A 17,435-nucleotide genomic window follows, 5' to 3' on the forward strand; every position below is an offset into this window, starting at 1 on the left:
CGCCGTTTATGACAGTGGCATAAATCGTGTGGTTTGAATTCAGGCAAAGTCGATAATTTGATCAACACGTCAGTAGGGAGGAGGTACGGGTCGGTTTCTAAACTAGCTATTTCCAACTTTTGTAAAAACGGCCGTCTATGAGCTCCAACCAGGTGTGTTACGTTCAGATATATTAGCTTGACTCGACGCCATGAATAAACTGGCAAAATGGATTGGTGACCTGCCCAGAGTGACCCCGCCTCTCGCCCGTTGACAGCTGGAGATGGGCACCAGCACCCCAGTGGGTTTCTTTAAAGAAAATGGATGGATGGGATTTGCTCTGTGCAACACTCTCGTCCCTCACCGCCCACATCCATCATGGCAGCTCGCATGATTAAATGACGTAGTTGCAAAGAGTCAATATGAATAAACATATGATCTGAACATTTAGGACAGAATCAAACAACCAACACATCACACAGAGACAAAAAGAAAAAGAAAAAAAAAACCACATTTCCAAACATTGTTTTTAACTTCCCCCTTTATTTCCGTAGGAATTTTACCTCGATTTCAAACTGCCAATATCACTTCAGGTCTACTTGAACCCTGGCTGCACAAACACAGAGACATGCCGAGGCTGCATGGATTTAGAATCCCACTCTCCTCCAACACATAAACACTTTAACCTTGCTCTAAGTGATTGCTCTCTTCAGCAGATGAGTATTTTCCCTGACAAATCACGGCAGGGCTATTAGGTGCCGGCCGTCTACCAGCACAATGTGAAGGCTTATGTCTCTATAGGAGTGGTGACGAGGCATGACTCACCTTGGGAGTGAAGCAGCCTGCAGAGACAGAGGGAGAGAAAGCGGCCTGTGATTGTGACACGCACTGCCTTCAAGTGCTAAACTGGACCTGACACCAGAGCTTGTCAGCTCCCACTGCCAGCCAAAGGCAGAGTTAACTGAGGGAACCTCGCACACGGGGAGGAGAAGGAAAAACCACCACAAGGCATGTCTCCCTCCATAGAGCTTTGTTATTTTTAATGCAAATGACAGGTTGGTCGTGCTGCAGGGAGAGTCGAGCGCTCGGCAGGAAACTCTGCTCATATCAGACCTGTTTAAATCTTTTCCAGATGGGAGTTTGGTTGAAATTGCACCGTTTATATTTGGAAACTGCATTGCAGTTCTTTCATCAGTACGACGGTGTATCACAGCGACGCAGAGAAAATGTAAAAGAATAATCAAATTATGAGAAGAAAGTCATACAATTCTGACAATAAAAACATTCAATTTATTGTCTGTAATTTTTAACCTTCCCATACAAAAGGTAAAAAAAAATATATACTAAGTTAGAAAGTTATGATATTCCACAAAAAAAGTCATTTAAAATTAAAATTGTAATATTAAGAGTATTACAATATACAGTATATTTTTTATACTTGCCTTACAAGAAATATGGTACAACATATTATGAGCATAAAGACAAAATAATACAATAATAAAGTTTAAATATTATTCTTTTATTACTCTATTCTTGTAAAAAATGACTTTGTTTTCAAAATATTATAACTTTTTACAACTTGACTATAGTCTTGTGCAACTTTAATCTCATAATAGCATTACGAGAATAAAGTCATAATATTCTGAGAATTACGGTAACACTACAACATCATTCCTGTATTATTTCAAATTATTCTCATACGACTTTATTCTTGTCATACCATTTCTTTATTCTTGTAATTTTATGACTTTATTCTCATAACTTTAGTTTTTTTGTTAGTGTGAACCTAATATTCCACTGTACATCATTGCAACAGAAAATGTAAATATGTAATTAACCTGACAGTGCATAAAGCCCTAAGACAAGCATGAATCTATATTTTATTTGAGTTGTCTAATCAAAAAACAACTTTTTTTCAAGAAAAAAGAAGATGTGTAGTGGAAACCTTTAATTTAATCAGCCATTCAGTCAGACGACTGGTTTTACATCTTCCACCAAACCTCACTTCTCACTTCTACATTTTTCTTAGCATTTTACCAAGAAACATATGAAGAGTCATCAGAGAAAAACCTGACAATGCTGTGCAGGTCAAGATGTGGTGCATTGTATGTTTTTGGTTTCACTTTAGTTCGGTTTTCTGACCTTACACTGGGCTGAGTTCGTATCTGTTGCAACGTGTGGTTAAAGAACGCAGAGGATCTCATTACAAATATATCTCACCTATTTAAAAACCTATTTAAAAAAGAAAAGACATTTGTGTATTTTCTGCACAACTGAGGCTCTGCTTGTAAAATTAATAAATTAGAGAGTCATTCATTCTGACAGGCTCAGTGAAGAAGACTAACCGACGTTCAAACTATTCAAACAGAAAAGCAAAGGAAGGGAATTGAAGTGACTTTGTGATGAGGGTGATGAGTCGCTGGTCTACGTTTCTCACGCAAAACCGTTAATTTTTCACAACAGAGGCCAGAAGAGAATTGTCAAACTCATTTGAGATGATAAAAAGCAAACAGAAATTCAAATATTACAACCACAGTAGGGGGCATTTTAGTGAATACAACCGAGGTTGAATCCTGTAGTACAGGGGTGTCAAACTCCAGTCCTCGAGGGCCGCAGTCCTGCAGGTTTTAGATGTGCCACAGGTACAAAACACTGGAATGAAATGGCTTAATTACCTCCACCTTGTGCAGATCAGTTCTCCAGAGCCTTAATTATTCTATTCAGGTGTGGTGCAGCAGAGGCACATCTAAAAGTTGCAGGACTGCGGCCCTCGAGGCCTGGAGTTTGAGACCCCTGCTAGTAGCTGGGCTACAGCAGCAGAGGACCAAACCGGGTTGATTTTCTGCTGGACAAGAACAGAAAACTGAAGCTCAAATTCAGACTTGCCACATATGGCCAATAATTGTTTGGAAACAAACTGCTTGAAGGCAAAATGTATATACTTTGTCACATTATCACAAAGTAACTGCTAGAGCATGTTGGATTGATATCCGATTTCTTAACTGGAGAAGTTGGTAGAAAAAAGCAAAAGCTAAATTTATGGTAGCTAGTTTCAAATGAAATCATAAAAATAAAAATTAGATGTGTCAAAAACCTTAAAGGTGCATCGATGAAGTCATTTAATTTAAATTTTTGCCTCAAAAAAATGATCTGATTGGACAGTGGAAAAGATTATTGTGTTGAAGTTGTGCTAAAAGGAGCTAGCCTAAAATAGCATCGCAATGCTAAATATGTAGCAACATCACTGACGTCCCCAACGCTAACATCAGTGTTTACTTTTCTAAAGAAGTATTTTTTCAAAGACGTTCCATGAATTATCAGAAACCTAAATGGTGTAACAGCACTTTGCACCAACCTGATGGTTGAATAACCTCAATAGTAGATTAAAAACTGTAAGTATTACTACGTTTGTTTGGCTCATATGTCTATTTAATCAATAATTTAGCAACAACAATGGTTTTTGAATTGAACATGTTTCTTATTTTTGATTGAAATGTGATTATTAATTAATCACAGAGCCTGCAATGAACTCAAATAAAAATTTAAATCAAGTCCTATCAATAGTTTTAGCATTTGTTCCAGCAAACAGCAGCTCTAGATTCCCATTTTCCAGATGAAAGCTGCTCTTCCCCTCACAGGAACAGCGCACCGCTGATATTTGGTTTGGCTAAAACCATCCTGAGGTCCATTAACCTCCTCACCGCTGCCCATGTTTTCTTTATTGCTCTCATAACTTTGAGCCTATTTCTGGCTCCTACCACCAAACACAGCAGCAAATCCACACATTGCCACAGTTTACTGCATCAAACAAACACGTGATTAAAAGTAGTGGAGGAAGAATAAAAGAAAACAGGAACAAATAAGAGTATAAGACAAGGTCAATGTGTAACGGGGAGAAAACATCACGTGCTGAAGGGAATTGGGGGGAAAAAGGAGAAAAACAGGAACCCAGGCGAGATTCTAACATCACCAGTTTAGCCATTGTCCTCGGTTCACTGTGCTGTCCCAGACCTTCAATTCCCACAACCCTCCCATGCCCTCAGGTAGCTGCTGCTTTATTTACTTACCACAACGCAGCACAGGCTCCGTGGGAGATGAATCTACAAACCTTCTGTACCTCTAAATTCCCCCCTTTGGGCACAAACAGGAAGCCAGCCTTAAAACGGCAAAAGGCTGCTTTCATTTCAGAGCTTTATGGAGTATCAAAAGGAGCAGAGGGTTGAGGAACAGAGGCAGTTAATTAGGAAGAGGGGTTATCTGTCTAAGACACTCATGTTGTCTGCGATTGGCAAACCATCAGCGCCACATGCCAGAGAGGCGGCAGCGTGTGTTCCTGCGAGCCTGTGTCCTTGAATTAATAAGGCACTAATCAGCTACACGTTCCTCCGTCCACAACATAATGACATCCCTCATGGACGCGAACACATATCAGCTCCTGCAAAACATCTGCTGCGTCTCTGCTGCCCGTCATCCTCTCCCTGCCACCCGGCGTAGCGCTTGATGGAAGGAGCTGATGGACATGGCTGGCTGCCCGCCTCCGGGCCGAATCAACTGACACATGAAGCCGGGAGAAGGAGACAGAGAGATGGAGAGGAAAACTAGGATCGCTGTCCAACGCTAACCCTTCCAGGAGGCAAATGGGGAGGCATGTAGGACACAGAGAGTAAAAAAAGTGAGCTTCTACACAGAACAAGATGAAAAACTTAGAAATCAAACTTAAACTTAGATTAAGACTCTTGACTAGATTGCTACACCTGATAGGGGTGTACTCAACCGATACTCAACCGAGTTCAATGCCTGCATCTCCTGGCAGGACACCAACTACAGCCCACTACGTCACGTCTCTGATTGGTTGACACTCCTTGTGGAGCGGCAAAAGTTCAGATTTTATAACTCCAGCAACAGATGTACGCTCCAATCACGCAGCACCAGATGCGCCACGCTCAAGATGCACATCCACATAGACCTTGAATATAAACCAAACACTCCTGACGCTCAAATCGCCTTTGGTGTGAACGCAGCTTTAGGTTTGTAGGCAGATCAGAGTTCGCAAAAGGAACAAAACTTTCTTAGCAAACAAACTAATTTCCTGTGATTAACTTGTATGACTAACCATTGAATTTACGGTCTAAATGGTCTAAGCGAGATTCCTTACAGATGAAAAGAAATCTTTCCATTTATCTGAAAAGTAAGGTGCCAGAAAGTTTGGGGGGAAAGCAGAAAAACTCAGAATCAAAGCTGTTGAAGGTCTTTTGTGAAGTTTCCACAGCTAACGACGTTTTGTGTAGTCATGTCATGTGCTGTGTTAGTCCAGAGTATTTTATTAAATCTAAAGTAAGCGCAGCAATCAACCAGGAACGTAAAGCACTTCACGCTTTCCTCTGCTGAAGAGCTCTATGAGGGCGTTTGTCATTTCCATACGCACGCCTTCAAGCATTTTTGTAGAAATTTACCAGGTGTTCAGTTCTTCTTGTGCTTTTTGTTTTGTCTAGTGTGGTCTACTTCAGCATGAATGCTTCAGGCATGAACCTGCTGTGCATACAGAGAAGCTACTCCATCTTGCTTGCCTGTAGTGATTATTGGAGCTACTGCATATTTTGTATCATCTGACACAATTCTCCTCTGCATTTAAGTCACCCTCTGATCTCAATGGTGCCCAACGCTTCGATTATTGGTTTGGATTCAAAACGAGTTTCACTATTTGTTGCCCTGAAATTAGACACACTGGCCAGAAGGTCTTTAATGTGCACTAAAAAAGGCAATGGGAAATTTCAGTGAAGCAGCTCCAGCTGAGGGAGTGACGACACCATCATCACTTCCTGGCATGTTAAGGATGAGATGCTTTCACGTCGCCATGGAGAAATCAGGAATGTGGAAAATCAAGCAAAGCCTACATGATCAAAATCAAAATGAAGTCATTTTTTTAGATGAGCAAGTGACTAGAAATGAACATACTTATCAGAAGCCTGATATTTGTTTAAAATATCTTTTATTTTTGTTGATCGAGGGAATATACTAATTTACTGAGACACTAATCTTTGTTATTTTAGGTAAATTGTGCCAACAGCCAACTTAATCAGTCTTATTATGAATTAGTTATCAGAAGATGTAAGTAAGTATTTAAGAATAAAGAAAATCACAGACTGAATTTTAAGCTTGTTATGCAGCATATATTTGAATTTTGTGCAACAGCCACTAAAAAACATTAACTATGCAAACTCTGAATGGCCATAAAATTTGATAAATATATACAATGAAGTATTAAACAACAATAAACAATAGACAAACAATCAGGTTCATTATTCTTTCTGTGGTTTTACCGACATGTTTGTTTGACAAGTAACAGAGCCACTGATTGGTTCTTTAAGGTCACCTGTCTGTATGACGGGACACTGACGAGAATGAATAGTAGCAAAAGAGGAAATGCATTAAATGCACAGTAGGAAAGAGAAAAAAATATTTTACTACCTGGTTTACACTAAATTTCTCATTATCTTTAGGCCATAACCATCAAAATGGTAAGAAACGGTTTTCATAATTTTCTAATTTTTGGAGCTGATCTTAAAACAAGAAAGCTGTTGTCAATGTTTCTTGACATCATCCGTCTCCTGACTGAATAAGAAAAACTTCAAACTGTTTTCTGTCCATAAATAATTTAACATTTTGACAGATTAATGCATCTTCAGTGACATGTCAACGTTTGCTCTCTGCTGCAAAACATTACATAAGACCAGAAAACTAGTGTTGGGGAATACAAAATAAAAAGGAAGTCAGCGAAGGGAGCTGAGCTAAAGGTCAGGCAAAGAAATATGCAAACACGACTCAAATCTATGCAAATGTTCTCTTGGAAGTTCTCTTGCAAGAAAATGTATCTGCACTCAGACTTCATCCTGTGTGGTCATCTCTTTTCCGGCTTTGACTTTGCTTGTCCACAGCAGAAATCATTAGAGCCAGATATTAAGAAGCCGAAGATGTGCTGTGCATAAAACTTTTATAACCCGAACATTTTAGCTTGTCTTTTTATAGATTTATTGGTTCAAGAAGCCGTATTTCATATGCGAGTTTAGTACCTTTTACTGAGAAAGCTTGGTTAATTTCACAGTCAACAAATGTACCCACTTCTTTTATTTTAGGTTTCTCTCTCTCTCTTTTACTGTTAGAAATAGATGATTGTCAGAAGATTAGAAAACTTATTTTGATTTTGACTAACTAAATCTGGTTTTATTGCAGTGTGCAGGAAAGAGCTGACATGGGCAGAAAAAGCAATAGGTGAATTATGCACCAGTGTGTTCCCCCCGTCTCTCTGCGGCGGCGTCCTGCTAGCCCTCAGACCACAGGACAGCCTGAGAAACCAAGGAGGGGACAGACACCTCACTAATCACACCAGCAATTAGTGCAAGCATCATAAAGCACCGCTGTCTGTAAAAGAGCTATCGAGTTTAGTCGTCATTGCTTATTCTTCTCTGGTTTGCTAATCAGTCGGTGCACGGTGCAAAGAAGCAGACAGGTAGAAAATAATGATTTTTGTTTTTTTTAATCAGAAACAATGGGATCTTCACTTGACATCTGCGGTGTTATGGTGCTCTGCTCCCATGGAGGAGTAAACATTTGCAAATCAAAGTTATTTAGCTGATTAGGCTGCCCAAAGGCAATGAACAGGCGCGTAAAGCGCCGGGGAGAGGTGCAATAAAAGCTTTATGTTTCTTCGGTGCCTTCCTAATGTCACCAAAGCATTAGTTTGAAACTTCAAAGTTCATACTTCCTCATTGAAAAAAGGAACTTGAAGTAAGCGATGACAATTCATTGCACAACATTGCAACATTTTGTTCCTTGGTAAAAACTTTCCTCCACACAGAGAAGCGAAAACAACATGTTTGACACATTAAAGCTCTTTATTCCTCTAACAGAATAATTATGTTTACGGGGAGAATTCAGTTCACTTTTGAGGTCAATCTCCACTCACTTTAATTTCAACCCATAACTTTGGCTGAGCTTGGACATCGTTATCTGCAGACAGTCCACTGGAATGTCTCCCAACCGTTGGACGCATTAAAATCTTGAAAAGAAAGCAGAAATTTTAACCACTTCTAACAGGACATCCTTCAGCACAGCTGCACAGCGCCTCCTGTTGACCACAGGCACTTAGAAATAACAAGTATTGTTTTAATGGTGCTATATTTTAGATGTGGTTCTTTATTAAAGGGGCAGTAAAATGTATTTTCCAGGCACATAATGATACTTTACAGCATAGTTAAGTAACTGTTTACTTCAGTTGTCATAAAAATGTTATACACACCTCAGGAAAGAATTAAGCTTCCACTCCATTGAACACCATAGAAAACCTGATGTTATTCAACCAAATATTGATTTCTGAACTCTTCCCGAGTTAAAACATTAATTAGAACTGATGTTTCTAAATGAATATGAACTTGTTTTCTTTGCATTACTTGTCGTTTTTGTTATTTTGATTATTTCTCATTTTCTGCAAATAAATACTAAATTTTTGCTTGGAATATTGGAGACATGTTGTCAGTAGTTCATAGAATAAAAGAGCAATGTTCATTTTACTCAAAAGTATAACTATAAATACTAAAATCAGAGAAAATGATCATTTTAAATGGTCTAAATTTTTCCCAGAGCTGTATATCGAACATGATTTAAAATATTTCTCACTTCCAAATTTAAATTCTTGGAAGGCGGAGCTAAGTCCACCCAGTCGTTTTGCATGACTAAATAGTTGGCATGGAGATTAAACGATTTCTTAAACATGCATGAAAGAATCAAGGCATCACCGTTATAACAGGATGTGAAACTCACAAAAATACATTTTAAATAATACTGCCCCTTTAAAGTATCTATCTACCCATCTGCATAATGAACTAACCGCAATGAACCGCATCGCATTAAAATTAGGATTAAACTGGAATATATTCACTGAAATATGAATTTAATTGTACACATTTAATTGATTATTTATATTATTCCTGTACACTTGGCTCTATTTGGGTTGAAACTTCACTTGTGATGACGTTTGTTGTTTTTAGCTAAACTTTTTCCATTAAAACGGACATTATTGTCTGCAGCGTGGCGTTAACTCAGACTGGCGGCGCCTGTTGCCGTCTCTTCACTTCCTCTCAAACGGACCCTTACAAAACAGTCTTCTAATGATAACAATAAATTTACTTTCTCTGCTCCACTGAAGCTAATAAATAATGAATCGGCTTGTTGTAGAGGGGCTAACTTTGCACAACCAATTAGCTTTCTGTTTCAGACAGAGCGAGTGGATCCTGCATCGTCAGCGTTCTTCTCCTTCTGCCTAATTAAAGCAACCCACAGGCAAATCCAAGCTTAGTTTATGAATTATCCTCTCACCCTTTTGTTGATTTGAGCTGACATTTTGATTTACTTAAAAGAATTCAAGCACTTGGAATAACTTTTCTACTATTCTTGCATGTTTTCTTCTCTGAGATCTTTTTAGCAACTTTTTGGCAGCAATGGGAGCCTCAAGTCTTCCAGGGACCTTCTGTAAAATAACTTTTCATTTTTATGTTTTCCTCATTCTGGGTTAAAATGCTCAAGTTCAAAAAGGTTGGATGTCTCCCCAGGGTTCAGCTTCACCGAGGTCAATCAAGGGACGCTAAACTATTGTATTTGATCTAATTTGTGTGGGTTTTTTGGAGCTTTTTTCTAATGTCTCACTCTGAACTAGAAAAAGACATCCATCACAGCAAAAGCCATTGGAAAGACATTTTAAAGACAAAGAGCAGTTTAAGATTTTGTCGTAACTTTTATTTCATACTTGGATAATCATGGAAAGGGATGAAAGGAGATTTACTACTTAGTTTATCATCTTTGCTGATTTATTAAGTTTGCTGACTTGGGAAGAAGAAGAAGAGTTTTAGCATGGAGAGACAGAATATCAACAAATGAAAAAAATCCAGGGAAAGCATAAAGCAGCCAAGGTCGAAAGGGATTGTAAAGTGAAATGTGAGGGATTAGCACACACCTACCCAGGAGCAGTTTGGGATTAATCTGACCGCGGTCCGGGTTTCCAAAAACACCTGAAATAGAAGACTGGATCTTCTTAGAACAAAATCTGCTAGGAGTATAAATGATAATGGGCTTAAGTGTATAACAAAATATTGGATAAGAAAACTCCTTTAGCCAGTTGGGTTGTGAATGGGTCGCTCAGTGTTAGAATTAACCAAAATACAGAGGAAATTAGTGAATAACAGAATCAGGTTTAAGTCATGGAGAGGCTTAGGAAACGTCCAGACCCCAAAGTTAAAGCTTTAATTTACCAAAAAACACAGAGTTCCTGTCATTAGACCAGTCTGAATTCCAAGTAGGGCTGGAAAATAAATCAATAACAATACATATATAGGCCAGTGATCAGTAACAGTAAATACTTATAACAGAATATTCAGTATTTTCACTGAACTCTGATCCCAAACTGCAGTTTTCTAACTCAACATCTCAACATCCAACAGCCACCAAAGCAGGATTGGTGGCACCAACTAACTCACTCTCTTTGGTTACCTAGCAACAAGTAGGCGCAGTAACAGTTTAAGATTCTGTCGTAACTCCTAATAAAATAAGGTTATAAAAGAAACAGCAGTATGGAGTGAAAGAAAAAATGATTACAGCAGGTCAAGAGGAAACTGTGGATAAAATGTCACCAGTTTGGCAGTACAGTAGCTACTTAAAACAAAAAAAATATCAATCGGGGCGTGCTCCGGTGGCGTAGAGGTTAGCGCGCCCCACGTTTGGAGGCCTTCAGTCCTCGACGCGGCCGTCGTGGGTTTGATTCCCGGACCCGACGACATTTTCCGCATGTCTTCCCCCCTCTCATTCCCCCTTTCCTGTCAGCCTACTGTGGTATAAGGGACACTAGAGCCCACAAAAAGGACCCCCTGGTGGGGAACAAAAAAATATATATATATATCAATAATTATCGATATTGACTGATATGAAACGCTTATATCGTGATACATTATTCAGCCATATTGTCCAGCTATAAAAATGGAGATAAGATCAAAAACATTAAATCCAACATACAAGCAGCTGAATAAATAAGAAACAAGCTTTGGATACAAGATTAAGAGCTGAAGTAAAGCCGCTTCTAGCCTTACAAATTCACATCAAATAATTTTAAATCAAGTAAAAAGACTTCAATGTGCAAAAAGATGCAGTGTATTTGCTAAAATATTTTGGAAACTGATCAAAACGTTTGCAGTAAGAACATAAAAACGAGTTGTCTTCTCATTCCTCTGTCCTTTTGCACTGATGTTGCACAGCAACAGGTCATTATCAGAGCCTGCTGCATTTCTCTGATGGCTGTAAACAAGGGCTTTGATTCATCTTCCCAGTAAAACTAAAAGCACTCACTCAAAATGTGTTTTTGATCTCCCATAAATCACCTTGTCAGATTTCTTGTTAACAGCTACTGCTTAATTTCATGACTAATTGAGGCAGTGGCTAATTGTGTTATGTCTGTAGTCTTCCAATGCCTCGTTAGGAATCTTTAAGGAGTCCATTATTACCTGTATGTTGGAATAAAGTTTGAGGAACCTAATTTTTATGCCCTCCTAAATTGAAACCAGACAGGATAAGAGCTGCTCCTGTGATACTGATGTTGAGCCAACAGCGTCGATGTGTGCCGACACGTTTAAATAAAACTTTATAAGTACATTTAAGGGAAAACCATCCATATTTATGCATATTTAGGGGACCTAAATGCAGAGCTGGAAGCTTTGTGTTTGACAAACCAGCGCTGTTTGCATCACAAAGATTTCGCACAAAAAAAATTTATAGTTTGGTGCCAGAAAGGATACACAACCTCCAAACAGCGTTTCTTTTGTTATCCTGATATAACTACATAATATTAGAGAAAGATTATTTCTTTATTTATAAAGACTACGTGTAATATTTTATAATCTGATGCATTTTTTTATGTTGCATTTGACATGTCTGGGAATCGCATCATATCTGAATTTGGCAAGGTGGAAGACATTGGGATTTGTTAAATTGTTGCAATGCACCATATGTTGTTTAGACATTTAAAGGATCATGCTGTTTAAAGTCCCTTTGTGTAACGCTGGCTTAATAAAGAGCCAAAAATGTACTGAAACAGTTCATATAGACCTTTTTATTGTATGCACAGCAGACATGGTGGAAACTGAATGCTTAAAAAATACCAACTTCAGCAGACATTCATAGACTCAGAAAATTTGACTTCATCATTTCTTTACATAAACAAACAAAGGATGCATCATTCTACTGTCTTTTACATTTTGCAGGATTGTTTACTGATTTAGAAATACAGTTCTGACACAATAAGGTGCCTCTGATGGTAAGAACCAAGTGTACTCTGTGTACTAAAATAATCCTGAAACATTTAATATTCCAACTTTATGTTCACTTAATGATATCTCCTTTATTGGTGACTGAAGAGCTGAGACCAGGTGGAAATCTGCTGGACTTGTTGGACATGTTTGTGTCTGCAGAGTGAATCTACTGCACAGACAAGCAGTAAAAGGAATTCCCCCAGAGTGTTTAAAACGAGCTTTAAAACGTGTTTTTGTTTGCTTCTCCTTATGACTGAAAAATTAACAGCCATAACAAGACCAGGTAAACAGTATTCCCATTCTCACCTTCATTTTACACAGTTAAATTGTACAGAAATGCATTTAGTTTGAAACTTGTAGACAAATCACAATTCACGCAAAGGAAGGTTTCTAAGTGATGCATCAGTGATTGTGGGCTTTTTTTCTTCTAAACTGTTCTCTGAATCACTAAACTGTCGTTGTGAAAGGACTGCATCTGAAAAGAGTAAAGGGGAAAAGGTTCTTATTTGGTCTGACTCATGTCAAAGCCCACGCAGCCTGATTAACGTATTCCTGTTTAGTCCAGACTGCGTACTGTATTGGTCAATGAGGCCAGGAGGTGACGAGCCACATCCTGTGCGGCTGCATCATAACAGCAGCGGTGCCCGGCGTGAAGGAGAGCATCACATCACTGCTTTGCTTTTCGCTCTCATGTTTGTGCAGACGGACTCTAATCAACAAGCTGCACTCGGAATAGCTTCTGCTCGACCTTTTATGAATCGGGTGCAGACTGAATCGCTGCCTCATGACATCAGCAGATAAAAGCTACGCTGCTTCCTTGAGTGCTTTCATGTACATTCATATAAATATATTATGGGATGGCATTCAGGGAATCGTGTCTTTATATTGTCTGGACTTTGAGTGTATGGAACAAACTTGGAATATATCAGATGAAAGTGAATGAATAAATTTATTGTTAATATAATAATTTAGAATGAGATTAAGGCCAAACCACCAGTGCAGAGAGTGTAAGAAATGTTTACAGTAAAAACATGGATATGGTGATATTTACAGTAATATATACACAGAGTGGCTACTCTGCACTGGCGTGCAATTCATAGCATACAAGAATATTTTTACAAAAAGTATTTACATTTTGTAAAAACATTTACAAAATATTTTAGAAAATATTTTACAAAAATTATTCACATTTTTGCTGAAACAAAAAAACAACTAAAAATGAAAAAAAACTTAATTTTTATTGAAAGTGTTATGCAAACAAAATTGAAAGTTTGTTTTTAGGAATTTTGTTACAACAATCTTTGCTAGATGATAAATTACCCCAATAATTGCCCTATGGGGCAAATGATAAAATACAAAAAGATTTTGCTAAAATATTTTTTCTAAGATATATATTTTTGTCAATTGAAAGTATTTTTGTAAATATCAAAAACATTTTGATATTTTTATTAAAAAAAACTTTCAATTTTGGATAAACTTTTGATAAAACTTAAAATTTTTATCAAAACAACATTGAAAGTTTGCTTTGATCAATTTTGTCATCAAAATCTATCACGATAAATTGTGCCAATAATTATTGCGATAAATGATATTGTTGTTTTGAAACCATCTTCAAGCAATATATTGATAATGGCATAATAATGTCAATTTACTGTCTCAAATATAAGAAAACTTTTATTTTGTAAAAACTTCACACTGGAACTGGAGGATTTACGAAACAATAATACATAAAAATGAATAAAAACCACCAAACAAGCAAAACCAGGATCATGAAGTCTCTTCATAAAATATTAATCATCAGAATGGAAATTATGGAGCTCGTTTTAATTTGTCATGCAATTAATTGATTCATTGCTTATCTGCCAGGGATGATATTCTGCGGTTTAGTTCACAATCCTTTTTTCTATGGTGAATATTTCTCCTCAGAGAATCTGTCCATTTTCAGAAGCAAGTCAGAGCCGAGTCTACAGAGCCAACCTGAAGCAACCTAATGACTGATCAGTTGAGTGTTGCTGTAAATAAATCATGGCTTAAACTGAAATAGGAGTTCTGGACTGAGGGCTTCTCAGAGCTACAGCAGCTGCAGTGTCAATTAATGTTACATGACAGGCGGACACAACTAACCAGCAGGCCTTCCTGAAAATCCTCTGCCATTTGGTTTCATCAATAATGGAAGTGGATGCGTCTGCCGAACGAACCGATTCATGTCCTGGTCCGGGAAAATTCCCAACCCTCGACCCGGAATCTCACATCTTCCCTCTCCGTTCTTTTCTTCCGTGAGTTCACAGACTCAAACCGTTTCTCGTCTTCACGCAGTAAGACCAGAGAAAAGAAGAAGAAAAAAACCAGACTGCAGGTTGCAGGATTTAGAGGATAATAGCTTGCTATTGAATTCCATTCTTTAGTAATGCAAAACACAAGTTCAATGGGATCTATAAATACTTCCCATCCTTTATGTTCACCCATTAGGCTGTGGTAACAGGCAGCGTGTGGGTGGATGGGAGGAGGAGAGGATGAGCTGGGGATGGTGACGGGGAAAAGAGATGGGGGAGTTTAAGGGAAAAGATAAAGTTCTTTTACATTACTCAAATTTCCCCTCTGCTATATGTGTTCATCATTCTTCCTCTGCTTGTAATTCAGCTTAATTTTTGGTCTATTTTTCAACAGCTCCAAACTCGCCGTGCTGCCAGCGCTCCTTCCCTTCACTGCGCAGCAGGAACCAGTGTGATTTATCACTGAGGTTACTTGTCCTGCTGTGAAAACTGAGTAGATGACCATTCTGATTTATTTAGCAGTCGGTCTTAGAGACTGACTGACTTTCACACAGCAAACCACAGACCTGTCAGGACGGTTTCAGATCATTATTGTATCAAAAGCCTAAAAAAATACCACAGTTTTACCTCACAAATACACTGGTTGCATGTATTTAAAGCAATAATATATAAAGGTTTTTATAATTCAAAATTGTTTTACCTACTCCATATTCAAAGGTCCAAAACCTTTTAATCAAATTTTGTTACAACTTTGAAGTACAAGAAATTCCTCTGAATAGTTACGACAGTTTGTTTGTGGTGCTGAGCTGCTCCATCTTTAGTGGTAAAATGATCATTTTTTTGAACATTTTTACACACCAATTTGTAGAAAAGAATGAAAACAATCGTGCAATTACAAGCAGCTACATGAATACTAGAAACGTTTAGTAAATGTCTCATTTATCTTCATTATTTAAAAGCTGGACAGTGGTAGTTATCAGTATTTTCAGATCAAATAATAGGATTCCTATGTGGCGTTAGCATGCTAACTAATAAAGTTAATATTTTCACTGTTATTTCTGTTTGTTCAGTTGTTTTCTTTGTCCCTCATACCAATATTATTATTATTTTTTTCCCTTTTTTTTTTAAATGGTGTGGTGTGTAAATCAGCTGTCAGAACTAGATGTAGGTTGCTCTAGCTTGAATTCAGTAAACTAATAACACTTCATTTAAAACACGTTAAAAATTATACTCAGTTGTGTTGATGGAGCACATTTAAAGCAAAAATTATAAACTGAAAGTGACTTAAAAGGCTGTCTGACTCATACAGCATCCTGTTGTTTACTGAACATTAGTTCCTCTCCTCCATGTTTTCATATGACTCATTGATAATTTAACTCAAGTTTTTTGGTGTTTTTAATTATTCCTGTGTTGCAGAACCCTGCAGAGAGAGACGTTTTCCTTTTATTCATAAAGTAATGACATTGATAATAGAGCAACAAACTGCAGTTTTGTTCTGGATCTGAACTGTCTTTGAGAATAGCACAAAAATAACATTTATGTATTTATTGTTGTTAGGAAAAAAAAATCTATTACATAATATAACATCTTTTTGCCATTCTACCCTTTACTAAGTAAAAAAGGACTTGCGTTGATATTGACTGGTTGAATTGCTGGGCTGTCTGTTCGGTCCACCTTGAAGCAAAAGAATCGTTCCCTATCAAGTTACAGAAATGAGTAAATCAGAAATAAAGGAAGCTTGGGATTGAAAAATTAACATTTTTAAATCCAATCTCCATTCTGAGCCAATGCTAATTCTTCCCAAGTCTTTCCTGTAGTCCATTTCCTTTTGTTTCTACACTATATGTCCGTATTAAATGTTGTTGCCCCGAGCTGCCTCCCCTTTCATGCTTCACATGGAAACTATTCAGAAATACTCCCATCCTGTTAGCATATAAATTGCAGCTCATGTTTATTTTATTTTTTTCTGTATTTGCTCCGTTCTCTTTGATGTTACAGGGTTGCCTTGTTTGACACACAAAATGTGATGTTGGAGAAGAAAACTTGTTGAAAACCAACCAACCAACGTTTGTTCTGTATTTTATCTTATTTAAACAATTGTAAAATCCTCTTCATTCATTTGCTTCACCATTTGCTTTCATCAATTTTGATAGCAAAGCATATGTGATTATATCTGGTAATTAAGATTGCATTCTGCTTTGATTCTTGCTGTATTATTTGCAGAAAGATGCCTTTTTTCACATGAATAGTATTGGTAATTGATAGCTTTATGGCTTTGCTCCAGACTGAAATATTGCAACGATTATTTTATGTTTAAACCAAATTCAGACATTCAGCGTCCTGAGGGTGCGACTCCCGGTAACGTGCTGGTTTCTCCTCCACCTCACCTTTTGAATTTGAGTAAAGCAACTGAGCAGAAAGATTGTCTAGAAATTGGATACATTCTGCTTATCCAGTCGAGATAATTTCTCTGAGAACAACCTCTGATGTTTCCAGCTGAGACACTTTTGGGGTTACCATATCTGATTTGACTCAAATTCCCCAGCTCTTCAACAGCTACTAAAACAACAGCTAAACACATCAAATGAAAAGCTAAGTGTAATTCTTGTGATACAGAAAGTGGCAGCCTGTCTATCCAAAGCATCTGAATGTGTCGGAAAATAACACTCAGAATCTCTGAGAATCTCCAGATCTGCTGAACTACGGTGATGAATACAGACGCAGTCGGTTTATTTCAGTAATTCTTCCAATTTAAAAATCTATTTACCTCAAGTTTTATGTAGTAAACACATTAAAGCGTTAAAAGTAATGAAATATTCAATTGTAGCTGAGAAAC

General features: G+C 37.6%; 1 protein-coding gene across 3 annotated transcripts in view; it reads right to left on the reverse strand.

Moving 5' to 3' along the window:
• dntt (deoxynucleotidyltransferase, terminal) overlaps positions 1-17,435 on the reverse strand; it is a 133,069-nt gene that overhangs the window by 851 nt on the left and 114,783 nt on the right. The gene's annotated exons all lie outside the window — the stretch shown is intronic.

The sequence above is a fragment of the Gambusia affinis genome, linkage group LG13 (assembly GCF_019740435.1).
Source record: "Gambusia affinis linkage group LG13, SWU_Gaff_1.0, whole genome shotgun sequence".
Taxonomy (NCBI): domain Eukaryota; kingdom Metazoa; phylum Chordata; class Actinopteri; order Cyprinodontiformes; family Poeciliidae; genus Gambusia; species Gambusia affinis.